The sequence below is a fragment of the Hibiscus syriacus genome, unplaced genomic scaffold (genome assembly GCF_006381635.1).
Source record: "Hibiscus syriacus cultivar Baekdansim isolate YM2019G1 unplaced genomic scaffold, ASM638163v2 tig00111388_pilon, whole genome shotgun sequence".
In the NCBI taxonomy this organism is placed as follows: domain Eukaryota; kingdom Viridiplantae; phylum Streptophyta; class Magnoliopsida; order Malvales; family Malvaceae; genus Hibiscus; species Hibiscus syriacus.
In genome coordinates, this window is record NW_024063076.1 from 1,514,075 (window position 1) to 1,538,738 (window position 24,664).

General features: G+C 35.1%; 2 pseudogenes; one reads left to right on the forward strand and one right to left on the reverse strand.

The window, feature by feature from the left end:
• Window positions 1-18,182: 18,182 nt before the first annotated feature.
• On the forward strand, window positions 18,183-22,589 carry LOC120160017 (annotated as a pseudogene).
• LOC120159985 lies at window positions 22,576-24,197 on the reverse strand (annotated as a pseudogene).
• Window positions 24,198-24,664: the final 467 nt, after the last annotated feature.

Genomic DNA, 24,664 nt, shown 5'->3' on the forward strand with positions numbered 1-24,664 from the left:
GGAGCAAGAATGGCTGAAAGAAATTAAGAAAGATATGTGGATGCCTTTCGAAATCTGCAAAGTAATGACATTGTTTGGCGAGCCCCGTGGCAAATCCAAAGAGAATTCTTTTACAAATGTGGTGATTACAATTGGATAATGCTGCTCGGATTGTGGGGAGGAATTGGATATGCACCACTTTTGGTCATAAGACAGTATGAAGGTCGTCAATTTGTACCTGTCACCGCTGGATTACATTCATCTGAGTTCGCATTCCACAGCAAAAATTATAAAAGAAATATCATGGAAGCCTTTACAGCTTGGAAAACAACTTTTTGTATCCGAGCTAAAGCAGCAAAAGAAATGCTAACTCCTAATTATGAGGAATGGAGATCTGTCAGGAAAAATGAAAATATTCCTCTACCAGATCAAAATGAGGATATATCTATGGAAGATCGCATTAAGGTGGTTCCATCAGAGATTGAAATCCTGAGAGCTGAGTTTGAAGCAGAAAGAGAAGGCTGGTCGAAAGAATTAGAGCAAATGAGACGAGATAAAGCTATGTTGGGTGTTGACATTGACTTTCATTCATCACAATGTGCAATGTTGAGAGAAAACAAAGAAAAAGTTGATGGTGTATTTAGAGCATTAAAGAAAAATTACCAGGAGTTATATAAATCCCGGAAAGCATCAGGACCAAGCCAATCAATAATACAGATGACCAGAGAATTGAACATCGAGAAAAGTTGAGTTGAAGATCTGAAAGGAAAGAATAACAGTCTACTCAAAAGCCTTGAGAAAGGAAAGCAAAAAATGGAAGATTTTGAGGTTGACAGAAGAGAGCGAATTATAAAATACAAAGCTGAACACCGTGAGATCATGAATGAAATGCAAAGAGAAAGGGATCGAGCCAAAGATTTAGAAGAGATGAAGAATGACATCTTTGATAAATTTGAAGATGAGAAAAATATCATGTTCAAGGGATTTGAATCTTAAATGAACCAGCTGATTGCCGAACTTGAAGTCAGAGGCCAAAAGATTGAAGAGTTCAATATTGAAAAAGAAAAATGGGAGTTGGAAAGAAAGAATTTCAACACCAAACTTGAGGTAGAGCAAGAAATGGTTAGCAATTGGATGCAAAGATGCAGAAACAAGAATGTTCAAATCCAGAAGCTTAATCAAAGAACGCAAGAAGCACGAATAAAACTTGAAGAAGATCTGGATCAGTCTAGAAACAAAAATGCAGAGTTTAATGCTTACATTTTGCAACTTGAAGAGTCATTATTTCAAGAAAAGGTTCGTCTAGAACCTAATGATCTCAAAGAAAGTAATGAGGAAAGTGCTTTACTGCGAAGACGCATTAGAGATCTTGAAAAAACTCTGTACAATTGTCAAGTCAGAATCACTGAGTTAGAGCAAACTCTTAAAGGAACTAATGAACAATGGCAAAAGTCAACTGATTTCTATGTAGAAAGAAGTGAAGAAAGAAGTAATATGGTATTCGAGGCCATGGTACAAATGAGCGAAGTTGCTAGATATGTTGGGGAACTAGCTGTTGAAGCTAAAATAATTTAGCATCACGTTGATCCAGTTTCTAAGTTCGGAAAGAAGGTGTCATGGTTAATGAAAGAAATTATAGAGCTTAATAGGAAAGCTACGCCTTATCTGTAGTTATGAACTATTATAAAGAAACTTTTGTATGCCGATGAAAGTTGTTCTATGACAGTTAACTTTTTGGGATCAATACCTCTTTGCATACATACATTTTGCATACATTCATTATTCATTTCATGATTTTCTTTATGTATAATTTTTATTATTAAGATAAAATTCATTAATTAAAATTTGAAAAAAAATGTAATAATATCAGAAGATTTTTCAATCGAAGTTATTCTGGCCAAAAGAGAAATACAACATCACTACGGTACTAGACAAGCTACTAAGAGAATTATGGAGGATAAAATACAACGTATTGAGGAACAACATAATAAAGAACAAGCAGAAATGAGAATGAAGCTGGAGAAAATTGAAGCCAATATTGCAAATTCACAAGACAACATGATGCATAAAATAGAAGACATGTTTAAAAGGCAGGCTATCATTGGAAAAATGCATGAAAATCCTGTATCTTTCGACCAAGAACCTATGTATCCTTTAGGTTTTCCACCAGAACCAATTTATCACTCTGGTACTACACCTATACAAATCAATGCTCGCACATCAGCATTTCAAGAAGCCAAACCACATGAAAATCGACAAGTGGATCCTGCATCTTCAAGCAAAAATCCACTTATATCAGATGTGAAAATAGGGGATTTTAATACTGAGCATTTAATCCCAGATTTGAATGAGCTGAATGAAAAAAAAAGTAAATGAAGAATTGACCAGACAGATCAAAAGCTTAGAAGAACGAATGAAATCCGTGGAAATAACTGAATCATTCTATGGATTTGACGCTAGTGAGTTGAGTTTGGTTCCAGACCTAATCCTCCCCATCAAGTTCAAAGCTCCCGAATTTGATAGATATGACGGTACCACATGCCCTTCATCCCACATTACTATGTTTTGTCGCAGAATGGCAGGATATGTGAAAGACGAGAAATTGTTAATTCATTGTTTTCAAGATAGTTTGACAGGACCAGCCTTAAAATGGTATACACAATTGACCAAAGCAAACATTAGATCTTGGAAAGATCTGGCTAAAGCATTCCTAGAGCAATACCGCCACGTAACAGACATGGTCCCTGATAGATGGACTCTCCAAAATTTGGAGAAAAAGAATAACGAAACGTTCAGACAGTATGCTCAGAGATGGAGTGACACGGCAGCCCAGGTTCAACCACCTTTGTCAGAAAAAGAGGCCACAATAATATTTGTCCATACATTGAAAGCTCCTTATTTAAATCATCTAATGGGGAATGCAACCAGCAATTTTGCAGATTTGGTCATTTCTGGAGAACTCATTGAAAATGTCTTGAAAAGTGGCAAAATTAAATCAAATGAAGGGTCTAGTTCCAAAAGACCTATGTACCGAAAAAAAGTGAATGAAGTCAACAATGCAAACTCTTACAACAAGGATTCATCAAAAAGTGTTACAATAACCCAACCAAGGGTTAAGAAAGAGGAAACAAACACTAATCGAGCAGAGTTCAGAGGATCTCAAAAGGAAAATGAAATGTCGTCTTTTACACCTTTACCAGTACCCTATGCAGAAATCTATGATTCGTTGATAAAAGCAAATGTCATACGGCCTTATCCTTTGGTTCCCATGCAACCACCATTCCCTACATGGTATGATGTAAAGGCACACTGTGTTTACCATGAAGGAATTACGGGTCATTCTATTGAAAACTGTTTGGCATTTAAAAGGGTGGTTCAAAATTTGATCAACACTGGAAAGTTGGAATTCAATTCACCATCTACATCAAATCATCCATTGCCAAATCATGGAGATAAAAACGTGAATGCAATTCAGGAAGAGAACATAAAGAAAGCAAAAACTGACATTTCTGAAATTAAATCTCCTTTTGTTTGGATATTTCAACAACTCTCTTTAGCCGGTATAATTCCACAACAATTCAGGCCAAAGCATAATGAAGGCAAGAATTATTGTGAATATCATCAAGAGAAGGGGCATGAAATTCAAATATGTCCTGAGTTTAGGGATTTGTTGCAAGAATTGATGAATAGCGGAGAGATAGAATTCTTTGAAGAAGAACCAAGGAAAAAAGAAGATGATGTTTGCTCATCAGAAGATTCTAAACCTAGTCAGAGAACAAGTGATCCTGTGATCATTAATGTGAAATCATCTACGATGATTCCTGCACCAACAAAGCCGAAAGTAGTTATCACAACTCCTTTACCATTTCCATACAAGGATACTCGCAGGGTACCTTGGAATTATACTACCAATGTTTCAATGGTAGGAGGATCTGTTTCTCTAGAAAAAACAGAAGAGAAAATACAGAGTATGGGTTCGACATCTGAAGCAGTGAGTGAAGTCGGATTCTTTACAAGAAGTGGGAGATGTTACTCTCCCGAAACATCCAATGCCTCGGAACAAGTGAAAGCAAAAGGAAAAGCCATGTTAGTACCCCAAAAGGTATTTGATGATGAATCCCCTCCATCATTTAATGAGCCTGTAACAGAAAAACAAGCGCAAGAATTTTTGAAATTCCTGAAACATAGTGAGTATAGTGTGGTTGAACAACTACATAAACAACAAGCGAGAATTTCTATTCTTGATCTATTGATGAATTCAGAAGCACATAGAAATGCTTTGATGAGAATGCTTAATCAAACATTTATCCCTGAAGATATATCCCTCAATAAACTTGACAGAATTGTGGGACATATAGCCGCTGACAATTACATAACATTCACGGATGATGAAATACCTGAAGGCGGAATGGGGTCAGTAAAAGCTTTGAATATCACTACACATTGTCATGGTCATGTTTTGCCAGGAGTATTGATTGACAATGGATCTGCTCTCAACTTGATGCCTCTAGTCACACTTCAAAGAATGCCTGTGGATAAATCACACATGAAGAGTTATCAGAATGTAGTACGAGCCTTTGATGGTACTCAAAAAGAGGTGCTTGGGAAAATGGAAATACCGTTGTTAATCGGACCAGTCGTGTACAATATTGACTTTGTGGTGATGGACATCCACCCTACATATAATTGTTTATTAGGGAGGCCATGGATTATTCAGCAGGAGCCGTTCCTTCTTCATTACATCAGAAATTGAAATTTGTTGTTGATGGACAACTAATATGCGTAGGAGCTGAAGAAGAAATCATTGCGTCTATAACAAGTGATGTTCCATATATTGAAACCAATGATGATACTCTTGAATGCTCTTTCCGAGCTCTTGAATTTGTCAATGCAACCTTTATTGCAGAAGGAAGCAAAATTCCATATCCCAGATTATCTGATTGTACCAAAATGACGGTACGACAAACTTTAGGCATCAGAGCTAAAGCTGGGGAAGGTTTAGGAAAGAATCTTCAAGGGATTTCAGTTCCTGTAAGTATAAAGATGAAGAAAGATCGTTTTGGGCTTGGATTTAAGCCCAATTTTCAGCAAAAGAACAAAGAGATGAAAAGAAGGTGTGAATATAGAAAGGCAAGGTTGAAAGGGGAAGAAATCCTTTGGGAACACATGTCTTTCCCACAATTGAAGACCACATTCAGATCAGGGGAACAATTAATGTAGAACAACAGCTTGTTGAGGCCTTTAAAGAAGAAAAGTTGACGAAAGATCAAAGCATAGTTGAAGAAGCTATGAATGGATTATTTATCAACATGATCATGAATAACAACAAGACTGGCAAATACTTGGATAGGATTAGCCCATGTTTTCCTGGAGAAACACTCAACAATTGGACCACTGAAGACCTTCCTATAGTTTTTAATATTAACGCAGAGTAATATTCAGAACTAATCTTTATGTTTAGCCCAAAAGTATGAAAACTTTTTGTTATCTTGTAAAGGAAATATAAGAAATTTTCTTTAAAATTTTCAGATGGCAATCATTCTTTACATTTTCTTACATTTTTACATTTATTTATTTCATAAATTTACTATATTTCTTTCAGAAATATGTCCGACTTAAATTTGCAGGTGTCACAATGTTAATAGCATGTTTATTCCTAAATTTAATCAAGAGATAAATTTAGAGAAGCCCATATGTCTGGAAGAAATCAATGGGTGATAGGATGAACTAGAATGTGATGTTCCTGCTGAATTATTAAGACTGGTAGAAAAATAAGATAAACAAATTCTACCTCACAAAGAAGAGATTGAAACTGTAAATCTAGGAACAGATGAAGAAATGAAAGAGGTGAAAATGGGTACTATTATGACAATCCAGATAAAACAAGAATTGATAAATCTTCTTCAAGAGTTCAAAGATATCTTCGCCTGGTCTTATCAAGATATGTCTGGTTTGAGTACAGATATAGTAATGCACAAGCTTCCAATCAATCCAGAATATAAACCGGTCCAACAAAAGCTCAGGCGAATGAGGCCAGAAATGTTGTTACAGATCAAAGAGGAAGTGATGAAACAGATTAATGCAGGTTTCCTACAGGCAGCCAAATACCAGAATGGGTAGCCAACATTGTTCCCGTACCAAAGAAAAATGGGAAAGTTTGAATGTGTGTGGATTACAGAGATCTCAACAAAGCTAGTCTGAAAGATAGCTTTCCATTACCCCACATAGACACCTTGGTAGACAATACTGTAGGACACGCATGGTTTTCATTCATGGATGGCTTTTCAGGATATAATCAGATAAAAATGAATCCTGAAGACATGGAAAAAACAACATTTGTAACCATGTGGGGCACATTCTGCTATAAAGTGATGCCATTTGGATTGAAAAATGCAGGGGCAACGTATCAAAGAGCCATGGTAACTTTGTTTCATGACATGATGCACAAAGAGATTGAAGTATATGTAGATGACATGATTGCCAAATCCCGAACTGAAGAAGAACATATTCAAAATCTGAGAAAACTTTTCCAGAGATTGAGGAAGTATCAATTAAAGCTCAACCCCGTTAAATGCACTTTTGGGGTAACTTTCGGGAAACTTTTGGGATTTATGGTTAGCAAAAAAAGAATCGAGATTGATCCAGATAAAGTAAAAGCAATTCAAGATCTTCCACCACCCAATACAAAAAAAGAAGTTCGAGGCTTTTTGGGAAGATTAAATTATATCTCGGTTCATTTCTCAATTAACTGACAAATGTGATCCAATGTTCAAATTACTTCGAAAGAACAATCCTGAAGTCTAGAATGATGAATGTCAAGAAACTTTGGATATTATTAAGAAATATTTATCCAATGCCCCCATTTTAGTATCACCAATGCCTGATAGACCATTAATTCTCTACTTGACGGTCTTTGAAAATTCGATGGGATGTGTACTAGGACAGCATGATGAATCTGGAAGAAAAGAAAAAGATATTTATTATCTGAGCAAGAAATTTACTGATTGTGAAATTCGATATCCACCAATACAAAAATTATGTTGTGCCTTGGTGTGGGCTACTCGAAGACTCAGACAATATATGTTATACCATACTACTTGGTTGATATCCAAACTTGATCCTTTGAAATTCTTAATGGAATCACCAGCTTTGACAGGCAGAATGGCTAGATGAAAAATGTTATTATCTGAGTTTGATATTGTATAAGTCAACCAAAAAGTGATAAAGGAAGTGTCATAGCTGATTTTCTGGCCAGTCGTGTATCAAATGATTATCAGCCTTTGAGTTTCAATTTTCCCGATGAAGATTTGTTGTGCATATCCATGAATGAAGAAGTCAGAACAAATGATGCATCAGCATCTTGGAAGCTTTACTTTGACGGAGCATCCAACGCCTTGGGACGAGGAATCGGGGCAGTGTTAATTTCTCCAGAAAATATTTATTATCCCTTTACAAGTAGACTGGAGTTCTTTTGCACCAATAACATGGCGGAATACGAAGCTTGTGTCATGGGATTGAAAGCAGCTATAGAAAGAAAAATCAAATGTCTCAAAATATATGGAGATTCATCGTTAGTGGTGTATCAATTACGAGGAAAATGGGAAACAAAAGATCCCAAATTATTGGAATACCAAAATTTTACCCTAAAATTAGTGAAAGAATTTGAGAAAGTCACCTTCAATTATCTCCCTCGAGAAGAAAATCAAATGGCAGATGCTTTGGCTACATTAGCTGCTATGTTTCAGGCAACTGAGAAAGTTGATATGATGCCAATCAAAATGCAAGTATATGAAATTCCTGCACATTGTTATAGTATGGAAGAAAAGGTAGATGGTAAACCATGGTATCATGATATCCTGCAATATATCAAAAATCAAAGTTATCCACAAAATGCATCTGAAATTGATAAAAGAACCTTGAGAAGAATGGCTGCTGGATATTTTCTTGATGGCGAGATTATGTATAGAAGAAGCAATGATCAAATGCTATTGAGATGTTTAAATACCAGCGAAGCCAGAAGCATCATTGAAGAAGTACACAGTGGAATATGTGGAACACATGCAAATGGTCTTTCCATGGCCAGAAAAATAATGAGATATGGATACTATTGGGCTACCATGCACACAGATTGCATTGATTATGCAAGGAAATGTTATAAATGCCAGATATATGCAGATAAGATTCATGTACCCCATCTCCTTTACACGTAATGACATCACCCTGGCCATTTTCTATGTGGGAATAGATGTCATTGGTGCAATCACACCAAAAGCATCGAATGGACATTGCTTCATCCTTGTGGCAATTGATTATTTTACCAAATGGGTTAAAGCTGCTTCATATGCCAATATTAAGAGGTCCACAGTCTGCAAATTCATAAAGAAAGAGATAGTTTGCCGGTATGGCCTACCAGAAAGGATCATTACAGATAATGCTCTGAACCTGAACAACAAAATGATGACCGAACTTTGTGCACAGTTTAAGATCAAACATGCAAACTCAGTGGCATATCGTCCAAAGATGAATGGGGCAGTTGAAGCAGCAAATAAGAACATCAAGAGAATCATTACAAAGACTACTGAAACTTACAAAGATTGGCACGAGAAGTTACCTTTTGCTTTATATGCATACCGAACTACTGTTCGAACATCTACTGGGGCAACACCTTTTTCTTTAGTCTACGGGATGGAAGCAGTCTTACCAATTGAAGTTGAGATTCCATCGCTTCGAATGTTGAGAGAAACAAAATTGGATGAATCCGAATGGATCCAAGCTAGATTTGATCAATTGAACCTTATTGAGGAGAAAAGATTAAAAGCTATTTGCCATTGACAGATGTATCAGAAACGGATGATGAAGTCTCATGACAAAAAAGTACATCCAAGAGAATTCCAAGAGGGTGATCTAGTACTAAAAAAGATCTTGCCTATACATAAATATTTCCGTGGGAAATGGATGCCTAATTGGGAAGGGCCATACGTTGTAAAAAAGGCCTTTTCCGGAGGAGCGTTGATCTTGGCAGAAATTGATGGAAAAATTCTGAGAAATCCAATAAACTCGGATTCTGTCAAGAAATATTATTCTTGAAGAAAGAAAAAAGAACAAGAAAAAGAAAAAAAAAGGAAAAAAGAGAAAGAAAAAAAAGAGAAAAGAAAAAAAGAAAAAAAGGGGGTCAAGATGAAAACCCGCAAAGGGCATCTTGTAACCAAAGGAAGGATTTGAGTTGAAAACCTGAATGGGCGGCTCAAATGCATATTGATATTAGGCATCTGGCAATTGAACCCTCTTAAGATTTTTGACAGTTTGGGAGAAACTTCACATCTACAAGCATTTTGACAACGTTTGAGATCTTCCAGACAAAAGCTTACATCATTACTCTAAATTGTGTCAATTTGATTAATTTAGAAATACTTATGCTAATAATTTGTTGAGTCATTTGAATTTTTATCATTCTTATGCTTGCCATAACTTTGAATACAATTCTATCTATTTATTAATAAATTCCAAGTTCAATTTATTTTCAAAAATTCAATTTATTCTTTTATGGATTAACATAATTTTGAAATAAGTTAAAGATTTCTGAATATCACTTTATGTTAATACTTTTAAAGGCATGGAATACAAAGTAAGCAAATCATCACCATCATAAAGCCATGAACAAGTCATTATTTGCACTCTGGTTATATAGGGTAATATTGGTTACAGTATTCCAAAAGTTGAAGATGACAAGTTTTACTGTCAACTAAACCGTTCCATGATTCGAAAAGAATGGGATATATTGGAACAGCAGAAGAGACATTTTGTTGTAGCAATCATTGCAAGTAAATGCACCAACAAAAATCTTCAAGCCCATGAATGATGTTTATTTCTTCCAGTAAGGTTGTTACGCTGGATGCCACCGACAACAAGATCAAGACCGTTAAAACTACTCATCAATTGCTCCAAGCGATCATCATTCAGTTCTTGCACATCTGTTTTCAAAAATATGCCAAGACAGTAAAAGGCAACCTCTGCATCATTGATCCCAGAGAAAAGAGACAGGACTTTGATACCACCATGGAACATGTCTCTATACAGATCCTTGTATATGGTTTTTTAGGGAAACCTAGAAGCATTTCCACCTCATCAGATTCAAGTGGAACAAGTGCCATGTGCTCATAGCATCTTCTGGAAGTGTTCTTTGAGTTATCTGATCTGGTTTGGTATGAACCCCAAAAACCCATCATTGGATTTGAAAGATGAATGTGCTCATAGCATCTTCTGGAAGTGTTCTTTGAGTTATCTGATCTGGTTTGGTATGAACCCTAAAAACCCATCATTGGATTTGAAAGATGAATGTGCTCATAGCATCTTTTGGAAGTGTTCTTTGAGTTATCTGATCTGGTTTGGTATGAACCCCAAAAACCAATCATTGGATTTGAAAGATGAATGTGCTCATAGTAGAAATAAGAAGACCCAATAGCATTTTCTGGAAGTGTTCTTTGAGTTATCTGATCTAGTTTGATATGAACCCCAAAAACCAATCATTGGATTTGAAAGATGAATGTGCTCATAGTAGAGATAAGAAGACCCAATAGCATCTTCTGGAAGTGTTCTTTGAGTTATCTGATCTGGTTCGGTAGGAACCACAGAACCAATCATTGGAATTAAAAGATGAACTGCATGATCGTCTTCATTAAGAAGCTTCTTTTCAAGCTTCTTCTGCTTATTCCTTTCCCAAAAATCATAGCCCAAGTTTTGCCTTTTCTTGTAATTGGGATCATTGCATAATGGCTTCCTACCTTTTACCAGAAGAAGTGCGTCAGCCTTAGCCATTTGAGCAGCACATATAAAATCTGTCAATTTTGTAATTGATGAATCTGAACCATCTCTTTATGGCTATTGAAACCTCAGCTTCTGAGAATCCCATTTGTTTTCAAGTATAACAGTTTACTCTCCTCATCAGAATCAGAATTCAAGATTTTCTCGGTATTAAAAGAACTATCGATATCTGCGAAATCATCTTGAAAGATCACTTCATAATCAGATGAGTTGTTATTAGAATCAACATGTTGCATGAATGCAAGCTTTTCAAGAGCCTATACTATTGAGTTTTATTCTCAATAGATTTTGTGACATTATATCTACATCTAGATTTGTCAAAGATGATAGATTCTCTGATTTGAAGAAGAAAGATTTATTGGGTTTCTACAACGGAAGAAATACTCAGTTCACCAATCTGAAATCAAATAACTTAACATTCATGCATCATATTTAAGCATTTGCAAAAATAGGTGCATTTTCATTCATTCTCATCCATGTTGAATTTTGACAGGAATTTCAAAGATTTTAGCAAAAATTCAAATCCATCATTTGATGGATCAGCTTTTCCAGAACAAAGTTCATAATGAGAAGAACTTGTTCAACTTTTTGCTTAAATTCATCACTCAGTGGAACAGTAGTACCAGTTAGAGTTCATAATAAGAAGAACTCACCTAAAGAAGGAAGAAGAAGTTCATAATGAGAAGAACTTGTTCAACTTTTTGCTTGAATTCATCATTCAATGGATCAACATTACCAGTTCGAGTTCATATGAGAAGAACTCATATGAAGAAGGCATAAAAAGTTCATAAGGAGAAGAACTTGTTCAACCTTTTGTTTAAATTCATCATTTGATGGATTAACATTGCCAGGTAGAGTTCATAATGAGAAGAACTCGTCATCTGAAGAAGGAAGAAGAAATTCATAATGAGAAGAATTTGTTCAAATTTTTACTCAAATCTATCACTTGATGGATCAACTTTTCCAGAGAGGTTCATAATGAGAAGAACTCATCTGAAGAAGAAAAAGTTCATAATGAGAACAACTCATCTGAAGGAGAAGAAAAAGTTTACAATGAGAAGAGCTTATTTCAACCTTTTGCATAATTCTATCACAGAAGCAGATAGATTAGCATCAGCTTTCCAGAGAAAGTTCATAATGAGAAGAACTCATCTGAAGAAGGCAGAAAAAGTTCATAAGGAGAAGAACTTGTTCAACCTTTTGTTTAAATTCATCATTTGATGGATTAACATTGCCAGGTAGAGTTCATAATGAGAAGAACTCGTCATCTGAAGAAGAAGAAATTCATAATGAGAAGAATTTGTTCAACCTTTTGCTCAAATCCATCACTTGATGGATCAGCTTTTCCAGAGAAAGTTCATAATGAGAAGAACTCATCTAAAAAAAAGTTCATAATGAGAAGAGCTTATTCAACCTTTTGAATGACTCTATCACAGAAGGAAATAGGTCAACATCATCCCCAGCGGAAAGTTCATAATGAGAAGAACTCATCTGAAGAAAGAGAAGAATTTATTCAACATCTCCATCATAATCAAGTGAAGCCAAATGGATAAAAAATTTATTATCTTTTCGTCTTTGCCCTATTCTTATTAACACAAGAATGAGCAAAGAGGGGCAGCTGAAGATACTAACTTTTTTACCCATTTTTATTTATTATTATTATTATAATTATTATTATAATAATAATAATAATTATATATATATTATTATTAAAAAATAATAGTTACAAGCCCAAATCCAGGCCCAACCAGAACCGGCCCAAACCCAAAAGGAAACCCTAAACATTTATAGTTTCAGCTAGAGTTTCTAAACCCTAGCTCTAGCCGCCGCCCCAATCTCAGCCGTTGGATCTGAGAGATCCAACGGTCCACACTCCTACAGATACAAACCCTAGGGTATGATACCCTAGGGCCACGCGGCCGCCGCAGCTGCTCCCACCATCTCCACCGCTGCCACGTCTCGTCGAAGGCTTCTAGAAGAGCCACTCCAGCCGCACACGTCTCCCCCAAACGGTGAGTCACCACTGGAAGTCTGGTGACTCACCGAAGAACCCCTTTTGGACCGGTCCGAAGCCATCACCGGTGGTGGCTATAAAAGCCACCGAGCCCCTGCCAACAAAAGAAAAGGAGAGAAAGAACGGAGAACAGAAAAAAAACCCACAACACAGCAACCAAAAACAAAAGAAAAGAAAGGAGAGAAGCTTACCGAGGAAGCCACGACCGCCGGACCTCTTCAAACGTCACCAAAACCTTCGAAAATCGAAGGTACTTTCTTAGATTTGCTCCGATCGGGAGCTATTTAGGAGAAAAGAACACCGGAACCGTCATTAGGACGGTCCGATCTACGTTTTAGTGTAAAAAAAAAAAATTTCACCGAACGGCTGTCGGCCGGTCGCTTCTCTCTGGTTTAGAGAGAAGCGAGAGAATTTTGAATTCTCTCAGAGAAGAGAGAGAGGGAAGAAAGGAATGAGAGCTGGCCCTTCGGGCCAGCCGTTTCGGGCTTTAAATAGCCCTTCCCAAATGACGTCGTTTCGGGGAGGGCTATTTTTGTAATTAACTAAGGGTTAAATCCCGTCCGCAGTCATCCTAACTTGTAATCCTTACATTTAGTCACTAAATCAAATTATAATCCTTTTAATTTGGTCTCTAAATTTTATTTATTTATATTTTAGCCCTTAACCGTAATTATAATATTTTAGATAAATTACTGATTTAATCCTTTAATTTTAATAAATATATTTTAATCCTAAGTATATATTTTTAATTTATTTATATGATATTCGAATTTTATAATTTTATTTTAGTCACCAATTAATAAATAAGGAAAATGACATGTTTAATCCCTATAATTTTAAATAATTAATTATGAATTAGGTATTTAATTTTAATTTTATTATAATTTAGTCACTAATTTTAAATATTTTCATTTATTTTTTGCTTTTAAATATATAGTTCTAATTGTATTTTTATTGTTTTAATTTTACTTGTTTATATATTTAAATATTATTTTTATTATTATTATATAGTCATATAAATATATATATAATAAATAATAATTTATATTTTTTTATATATAAATTATTTTAATATTTATTTATTTATTTTTCAATATCAAAGAAAATGGTAGTCTTAATACAACTGGATGTCCTATTCTGGTATTTTAAAATTAAATATTATAAAAAATTATAATTTAATTTTATTTAAATTATTATATTAATATTTATTAATATCGAAGAAAAGAGCTGTCTTAAGGCACCTAGAAGTCCTTTTCTGATATTTCTAACTAAATAAATATTTTATTTATAAATATATATAATTTTTTTTTCTCATAATTATAATTTTGAAATAATAGGATTATAAATAAATAATTTTGAATTTTTAAATTTCTAAATAGAGACAATTATAATTAAAAAGTACCAATTTTGGGCGTGTAGGGTGCTAATCCTTCCCTAAACGTAACCTACCACGAATCCCTTTTTATTATTAAAAGAACGAATTTTGGTTAAAAACGCAGATCAGTTTATCTTTTAATTGATGTTTTCTTAAAAATTCTTTAAAAGATTTTTTTTAGGTATTCGACCTACTGACCCAAAAGGCCGATGGCGACTCCAAATTATTTTCAAAACCATTTATTCACATCACTTTTCCCGCCAAATAAATATTTCGTGCCCGGACGAAAACCGGTTACGACATACTTTAAATGCAACATTAATAAATGCTGTATACATGATGGGTGAAAGATCAAATAAAATATGACAAATAAAATAAATAAATAATAGTAATATATAAATATACGAGAATTAATATATTAAATAAATATACACATATATAGTAGAACGTAATTTATGCATCATAGAAATAAAACATATATATATACAACACAATGTGCGATATAAACATATAGGTAAAAATGTACAAATACGAATGATATGATGAGTTATACCATTCATAAAATGAAATGCAAGAATTGTATACAAGGGATATAATAACCTTATTAATGAATAAATTAAAGAAGAAGAAAATATTAAGTGCTTCGTGTAATAAAACCACAAAATTCCATATATCAATTAAAAGTTGGTGACTATATCGAATAGAAATATTAAATCCAAAACCCCAAAAGCATATTATCCATTTTCACATGTAAGCAAAAAAATGAAGAGTCAAAACGAACATATCATAAATTCGAGATCAAATTTAAAATATTAACTAAATAATAACCTAAAACAGGCAAGGATTGAATCGTAAGCATGAAAAAATGCAAGATCAAAATTAAAAGTAATATAAGCTACGATTAGTGACCAAAATGACAATTTAGAACACTTAAAAAGGTTTAACATGACATTTACCCAATCAAAAGATGTAGGTCCCCTCATTTTCGTATGATATAGTGCAATGCATTCACAAAGGCCAAAAGATGGAGTTCAACACTCTAAAACTAAACCCTCGCTCTAAGTCTAAGGGTTCGAATGATTACCCTTGAAAATGAAGACTTTGGATCCGATGAAGAATGATGATCGACCATTCGAGTAGAAGGTGTTTTTCTATGTTCTTCTGTTCTTTTTACTCGATCTCTCGTTTTTTTGTTTGAATATCCCTTGATCTCTCTATTTTGATTGATTCTCTATTTTTTCCTTCCTCTATTTATGTTATGACAATTTTATTTAAAACTCACCTAAATAATTAAAAAATCATTTTAACACCATTTTCTCAATTACAAGGTGTAGGTATCTAATGATTGCCTCAAAATGTACATTTATGTAGATTCTACGCATAAAGCATTCCGGAACGTTTGGCAAGTAAGATCGATCAAGGGAAAGATAAGAGATTGGAATTGACTAGTGAGGCCAGGTGAGTGCATATTCAATAATATATGATGTGCGATGGGAATAAGACTTGCGATGAGTCTATTTCCTTAAGTGTTACACATGAATGCATGATTAAAGGCATGAGTTGAATATGCATGTATGTATGCTTGATTATATGGATTGATCTGTTCTTTTATGTGTTAGGTGATAAAGTATAAGTGATTACATAAGAAAGGTTATGAATTATATGAGATATAAGCTATGTGATCATAGTAAAATAATTATTATTATTAAATGATAAGTGAAATAAACTAGATAATATTGATCTATAGGCTAATGTGAGAATAGTACACTAAGGAGATTTGAACATAAATGATAATATGAGCATAAATAGCTAGATGGGAAAGATTCATATGTTTAATAAAACTATAACACAGGGGTTATATGATAGAAATTATGAAGCTATATGAGAAGATTATAAGAGTTATATGAAATTGAATTAAGTAAACAGATTAGATTATAATATAAAGAAATAATAGAAGTGAGATGTGTTTATAAGTCTGACTAGATGAATATGAATATGAATTATAAGCGTGCTATATGATTATATTAGGATAAATCTTGAGAATATATATTATATATATAGATATGAAATGAAATGAGTTATATGAATACATAATTATGTGATGAAATGGTGGATTACCTGAACATGTGAATATATATATATGTCTAAGAGAAGGCATAAGATTAAGATATAAGCAATGTGGACTATAAGTATATGTGCTCTAAGTGATATGACTTATAGGTATTTCTATTATAATGTTACATGATATGTTATGTATGTTAAATGAATTATGTGAGGGTATAAGAAATATATGAAATATATGGAAAACAGTATGTGTTATGAGATAAGACCTATGACTAAGCTACGTGAAGGTGTTCTAGGTGTTTTCTATATGTTATATGAAGTATATGATCTTATGTGAACAAGATATGATAAGTATGTTTACATGAATAAATGTGATTGGGTGAGAAATGATAGAAATTATATGATAACATGATATATGTGACATGTGAATTATATGGAAATGATCTACGTGTAAGTGAACTACGTGACTATGTGATAATATGAAAAGAAGCTATGTGATACGTGATATGATACGTGAATTACAAGTTTATGTGAATATTGAAATGAAATAAATAATAACGCCCATGTTATGTGTCATGAGAGCTAGGGGTATAGTTGGCATGCCAAGAGTCGAGGGTCTACGCGGTCCTTCGGGACATATGTATATTCTTTGGAACATGTGTGAAGTCTTGAAAGACATATACTTGATCCCTAGTATATGTATATGATTCTTAAGGAATAATATGTGGTCCTTATGGACATCATTATATGGCACTACGGTGCAATTCTACGCGTCCTTCGGGATATATATTCTGTGGAACATGTGTGAAGTCTTGAAAGACACATACTTATCCCTAATATATGTATGATTCTTAAGGAATAATATGTGGTCCTTATGGACATTTTATATGGCACTACGGCGCAATTCTACGCGGCACTTCGGTGCAATTTATACGAGCTGTGGTGACAGCATTAGTGCACAACCTCTATAGACTCACATATCGATAGTTTCTCACATATGTACATGGGCTAATCCAGAGACATGAACAAATATATGTTAGTGGTATGATAAATGTTATAGAAATGATATGATGTTGTGTGTATAGTGTTTGATTGAAAAGGTTAACCATAAAGTATGTGATTACATGATAAACTGTTAATGATGAATTATGTGTATGTATGAATTTCTGCAATTGATCTGATATGATTTTATATGATACGAAGAATGCATGGAATTGATATAACATGATAGAACAGAACATGCATGTATTGATATGTTATAAAGTGCATTATAAGTTGTTATGCCTCACTAAGTCTTCGACTTAGCGTGTGATTGTTTCATACGTAGGTTTCGAGAAGAGTAAAGAGTAATGCGGAGCAAGACAGGTCAGTTTTCCTTACCAAATGTCAGATCAGAAAATATAGGTATTGTATATAGAGTGTAGTTGGCATGTAGTCTAAGACATAAATTGTATGAACTCTGATATATATTTTGTAAACGTTTTGAATAAGTTAAATGTTATCAAAGTTTTTAAATTACTAACTATTTTATATGAATAAATGTTTGAAAAGTCAATGTGACACTTCGGACTCGTATCCGGATCGGATACGGGTTGAGGTGTTACAATAATTCTTTAATTTACCAATAAAAATTAACCTCTTGAGAGAAATAATCGATCCCTTAACTACTTGAATGAAATTCATAATATAAATCACATAAATTGATTAATAAATAAAAAATTACATAAAGCATCACAAAAAAAAATGAATTAGTAACTAATAAAATTCCTAGTACATTAATTTTTATTTATTACATGAAATTATTATTGAAATTACAATAAACGTTACCCCTTGCAATTTATTTTGGTAAGACCAACACTGGCATTTTTATATTTTATATATAGAACGTTAAGAAATCACTACAAACAAGAATCTGTCCATGAACACAATATGTCAACCTTTAAGATCACTAAAAGCACCATAAACATCTAAACAACCCTTTCCCTTCCCCCAAGATCTATCCCCTTCATTCAAGGTATCTCTTCACCACTTCCCAGACACTGCCTCCCAACCAAAGTTTCCAAGTTGGGAAGGATTTTCAGCTTCTTTGGAGCACCGAAAATGGTGGATGTCTCTCAATTTCTCACCTTTCTCAGCCTTCAAAGTCATTATGGTCCACCATCCCTGGAGAGGCATTTATATCTGCAGCCGTGGCTGAGACCGAGGTGGAAGAAAGCAGGGGTTCTTTTGCTATCAAAAGCAGATATATTCAACTGGTCTGCCATCACCAGAGTATGAAGATATAATTTTTATCAATCGATTTTTCGATGAACATCATGGCTTTCTGCCTGATTATTTGGATTTGGATCATCTCGAAAGAAACCCCAAGTTCGCAGATTGCCCTGTTTGGTTAACAGGTCACATTTTCAGCAGAAGGAAAATGAAAGGGCCTCGAAGTTGCATAAAATCCGAGGCAAAGATATCTTCTGCTTCAGCTAGGTATTGGGTATTGTTTGATCAGAAGGAAAATAACCAAATTGGATTCCAAGTGAAAATTGGACAACCTAAATTTCAGCTTCATCGCCACAAAGCTTCACCTTCAAACAGCATCGGAAAGTTACCGCCGCTTAAGGAGGAAACTAAGACGGCGCCGAAAATGGAATGTGGGATGGTGCTGGTTCCTTTCAAGGAAAAAGGGTTGACCGCAAATTCTTCATCGAGGAGGAACTAGGAGAATCGAATGTCGCGGAAACTATAACAGAGTTCAACAGGGTTTGTTTAACCTATGCAAGTGAAGAAATGAGATATTTTTGGTTTTGGAGAGCAGTTTTCTCACATGAATTTTAAGGGTAGAAGGGTGCCCATTTTTGTTCAAGAACAAGGCATTGGAAGAGGAGATCAACCTATTACTTTGCTGCCAACTTGGTTAGCTACAGGTAAGGTTACTTTGCAATATCGTTAGAGGTTTAGGCTGCTTAAGCGTGAATTTGATGGCTTTGAAGTTTGATCACAAGACGAAATTTCGTTGTTGCAGAGCTGGGGGAGACTGGAGTACTACTTATGCTCCTTCCCCCTTCTATATGACATCCAAGATGAGGTCTCTTTACTTGGAAGGATACAACTATTCCATATTTGATCTGACTCGATATGATAGGGTCCAAGTACAGGTATTTTTAGATACAGGTCGCATAAAACTGAATTTCAGATTTAAAACAAATCATAAGACTACTGAATTTGGTTATGAAAGTGATGCAAAGTTGTATCTTTTTTATATCCTAGAGTTATTAATTGTAGTCCGTTGAAACATATGTATACTTAAGATTAATGAATGTCATAAAGCTCGTAAGGAACTAGGTTGTTTGAGGCTCAATCAGATTTAAAACTTGCAGTTTTATTTTTTGTATGCTGGAGCTTGCAGATACATGGAAAAGCAATGCAAGGGAGGATACTGCATGGAAACTCACCTTTGGAGATCATTGAACACTTCACGGAAACCATTGGGAGGCCTCCTGAGCTCCCTGAATGGGTAATATCAGGAGCAGTGGTTGGCATGCAAGGGGGCACGGAAACTGTACGCTCTGTTTGGGATAAATTGAAAACCTATAAGGTTCCCATTTCCGCATTTGGTTGCAGGTTTGCTCAATACTGAAACTGATAGAAATCAACAAGTTTGTGTTTTAGTTTCAGAAAAACTTGAAACATAGTAAAGCTAGTTTTGTTTGTTGATAAGTTTAGAGGAGTTGGGCTGCAACTTGTGATCTATCAGCTAGTATGAGATGTTTCAAAATAAATTTTAGTATGTTTAAGCAAACATAATAAACTAAGAAATCCAGATACAAGTTTTCTGTCACTTTGATGTTGAAGCCATTATGATGTAGGATTGGGTGGGGCAAAGGGAAACATTGATTGGATCACAACTATGGTGGAACTGGGAAGTTGACGTAACAAGATACCCCGAATGGCAACAGCTGGTTAAAGATCTTGGCACAAACTACATTAAAGTGATGACATACTGCAACCCTTGTTTGGCACTGGTACTTTTCTTCCTGTGCTGCTGCTTCTTTGATGTCTTGTTAGATCCATAGCAATGAACAAGCTAAATATATGCACTTGTCTAACCAATATAGGGTGTTGCAATTATTTCTCTTTACCCAGTTATTGAAGATATTTTTTGAGTACAGGTTTTCCAAACAATCTTTTATGAACCACTGCACTTTAGTTTGATAATGATGTAAGCTTGAACCCTTATTGGAATTTCAACTTCTCTTTACAGGTGGATGAGAAGCCTAACAAAAGGAGAAATCTCTTCGAGGAAGCAAAAGAGCTGGACATTGGTGAAAGATAAGCATGGAGAACTATACATGGTTCCAAATACAGCATTTGATGTGGGAATGTTAGATTTGACACACCCACTGACAGCAAGTTGGTTTAAGCAGATTTTACAGGAAATGGTGGTTGATGGCGTGAGAGGTTGGATGGCTGATTTTGGTGAAGGTCTGCCTGTGGATGCTGTGCTCTATTCAGGTTCATATGTGAACCATACATTTACTGATGCACTATTAATGTTCTCTCATTTTGCTGGCACTGGTTTCAATCATCTCCAAACTAGTTTGCCATCTCATAACTAAACTACAAATTTCAAGATTTCAATCGGCTATCATTCCCATGCTGTCTTCCGAAATGCTTAGATCATTTAACATGTTATTTTCTGAATTTATTACCCTAGTAAATTTCCCTTCAATTTAGTAACAAGCATAGTAAATAGTCCTTTTGCGAAGTGTGTTATAGCCATTCTGTGGTTCAACATCCTCAAATTAATTGCAGCCTTTCTTGCCACGTGCAGTAAACTAGAGAGTTTCTTGGTAGGAGACATTTGTATAATCTCCTTTGCAGATCAAATGATTACATGATAATTATTTCCTGTTTCTTAGCCCCCTCGTCTCCTTTATGCCTACTGTTTTTCTGTTAAAACTATATCAATGAATATATACTCATCGTTTCAGGTGAAGATCCTATTTCTGCCCATAACAAATACCCAGAACTATGGGCTCAAATAAATCGCGAATTTGTGGAAGAATGGAAAAATAATCATGCGGGAAAGGAGAGAGAAGATCTAGGAGACTTGGTCTTCTTCATGAGGGCTGGTTTCAGGGATAGTCCTAGATGGGGATGCTGTTTTGGGAAGGGGACCAAATGGTAAGCTGGCAAGTTAATGATGGGATAAAAAGTTCTGTCGTTGCCTTATGCAGTGGACTTTCGGGTTTTGCTTTAACCATAGTGATATTGGAGGCTACTGTACCATAAACTTACCTGTTATTAAGTACTGTCGAAGTGAAGAGTTGCTTTGAGATGGATGGAGCTCAACGCGTTCACCATAGTTTTCCGGACTGAGGCAAGTCAAAGTCCTTCATTCCGAAAGATCCTAACAATCAAACATACAGTTACTTTCGATATCATCATTTTAGTTTGGTTAAAATTAGACGAACACTCCTCAAACATCAACAAAGCTTTTAATTGTTACCTAGAACACAAGTTACTGCACTAATTTTAGGTTTAATGTTAAGTATGTCCCTAACATAATTCAGGAGCTTTATAGAAACATGATACGCAGGTTTAGGCATAGTGAAGTATGTTTTCAAGATTACGAGATATTGAAAGAAGGAATCATAGATTTGGTCATAGGAAGCCGAAATCACCATTCTTTACAAAATTGAATTCTTTTAAAGATAACTATATTTGGTACTGTGGTGTGATATTGTTACTAATATCAATGTTTCGTCTGGCAGGGAACAAGCCTCGGTGCAACAGCCAGTTTTACTCTAATGAAAAAACTCTATCCCATTTTGCACGCTTTGCTAAAGTTTACAAAGCATGGAAGTTCTACAGAGTCCAACTCGTAAAGGTAATGCGAGAAACATGCAGTTACATATGCAACGATAATTCAAGCAACATATTTCTAATGATCTGACAAACTTGATGGGTTTTTTTTTTACACAAAACAAACAGGAAGCAGCTCAAAAGGGATTACCTGTCTGTCGTCACCTGTTTCTTCACTACCCGGACGATGAGCGGGTTCAAAGCTTGAGTTACCAGCAGTTCTTGGTAGGCAGTGATCCTAGTAGTTCCTGTCCTTTACAAAGGGAAGAAAAATGTAAAAGCTTATTTCCAGTTGGAGAAACTTGTGCTTGGAAACACATTTGGACTGGAAAGTTATACCAAAACATGGTTCTGAAGCTCGGATTGAAGCTCCATTTGGTTATCCAGCTGTGTTTGTTAAGGTTGGTTCCACAGTTGGAGAAACCTTTTTGACAAACTTGAGAAATCTTGAAATTTTATAAGCAAACTATATTGTTGAAGGTAGCATAGTTTCTACTCATATATGTGTGTGTCATGCAGACATAGTTATAAATAATAAAACAATAACCATTATCCGTTTCATATTTGGGTACAAATATATTCCTATTATATCGTGATTGTAATTGTTCATATTTGGGTCCAGATATAATCCTATTATATTCCTTGACTTCCATCCCCAAGGGAGCTTGCACAATGAAAGTGTATGTCACATTTGGGAGTCCAACATTTGTAACACTTCTTTTAATATTTCGATAACCTTCAATTTTGGTTAGTCTGCTTATGAAGATTGATGGATAATTGATGCCGGAAATGAAATTGCTGGAGGTTTTCTCGGGCATTTGAAGTTTGTCTTCTACATGGATCGAAATGGGGGATCCGTTGTAACAAGGCAATCTAAGATAATCTTTGCTTGTTGTTTCGAAGACTAGTCCTGGATTAAGGGCTTTGAGTGGGCTGATTTCTCCGGCTCCCGTCTCGTGAGATGGCAAAGGATCCCAAACTGTCCATCAATGTTTTCTCCATGTTATCATACACCGTTGATGCATTAGGTAAAAGGAAGGGCCAACATTAGTCCAAATCATGGATTTCATTTACTGATAAAGTTGGTAACTTTACCGGTTGTCATGAGTGCCGATCTGATCATGGAAGCAGTCCATTTAGGATGGACAGACATTACGATGCAGAAGCCCCTGTTACATGTGGACAGGCCATCGATGTTCCGGATTTTATGGCATATCCGGGCGGCTTCTTACAAATCGAGGTACTCCCTTCTTCAACTTTTGGAATCACCGCAGCTAAAATGGCCACCCCTGGAGCCATTATATCAGGCTAAAGGAAGGAAAGTAAAATACCAGTAAGTTTGTAGGTATTTGTGTGATGGAGAAAATATTACCTTGAGAATGTTCTGTTAGCAGGTTGGGACCTCTTGATGAAAATATGCCATCACTGGTTCTGGTTTATGCCTTGGAATTTCATCTGTAGGAAGGATAGTCGCAATTGGATTCCTATCACAACATAAACGGAAAACTTAAATCATATCGAAACTGACAGTGTATAAGTTTATGCACTGTTTACTATCTGTGTAGATTTGTATACGGGAAGTACATCAAATACAAACTCGAAAAATAATAAATATGTATATATAGGTAGGTGGTCTTACTTGTTAGAGTTGAAGTACTTGATCCTATGGTACTTCCAACTTCGGCAAATGGAAATGGTCCAGAATCAAAAGGAGCACTTCTATCATTTTCATCGATCAAAATCAATCCCTTGGATCCAGCATCTTCGGCTACTAATTTCTTGGTTTCCCTTGATACCACTGGGAAACTGTCCAAACAAACAATCACTTCTCCTTTCACCTTTGCTGGATCTAAGGATCCGGGATAGCAACTCCTGCAATTAGCACTCAACAGGATTCATTACAACAATGGCTACAAATTAAACATACCGAGTCAACAATGTGTTGATCATTTTATTTTCATTGAAGTACCTTGCTCCTGATATTGAACTGTATTTAGCAGCAATGTCTTTTCCATATGCTAGAGGATAGGTCTCCGTCCGAGGGAGGTTTGAGAAGTTGATGGCAGATCCCTTCCAGCACAACGTCATGAAAATCAAGTCTTACCGTGTACAAGTGTTCATGGCACTAAATTTTGAGGGGTCAATTATAAAATTGTAAAAAAAAAATCAACATTTTTAAGAGCCAAGGTAAATTTCTAGCTTTTTGGGGTCTAAAGGGAAATTTTTTTAAAATTCAAGGATATAGTATTTTTTTCAAATTTTAGGGGGCCAAGGCCGGCTCCTTCTAATCTCGAATACAAATCCAATTTCCTGAATTTTGTTCAAATATTTCAGATTTTTTGTTTCGTTTCCAAGTTGATGGATATGTCAGCTGATGATATCATTAGAATTTAGAAATTGACAAATTGTTGATATAAAATGCCAGAGCTTTCATTCGGCATTATTCAATCAATCAAAGACTCCAGGTTCTTGAACTCTCAGTCAGACCAGGAAGCAACGTGGTACAACAGTTGGTATAGAAAACATAACATGCCTGAAGAAATCTTCTTTCCTCA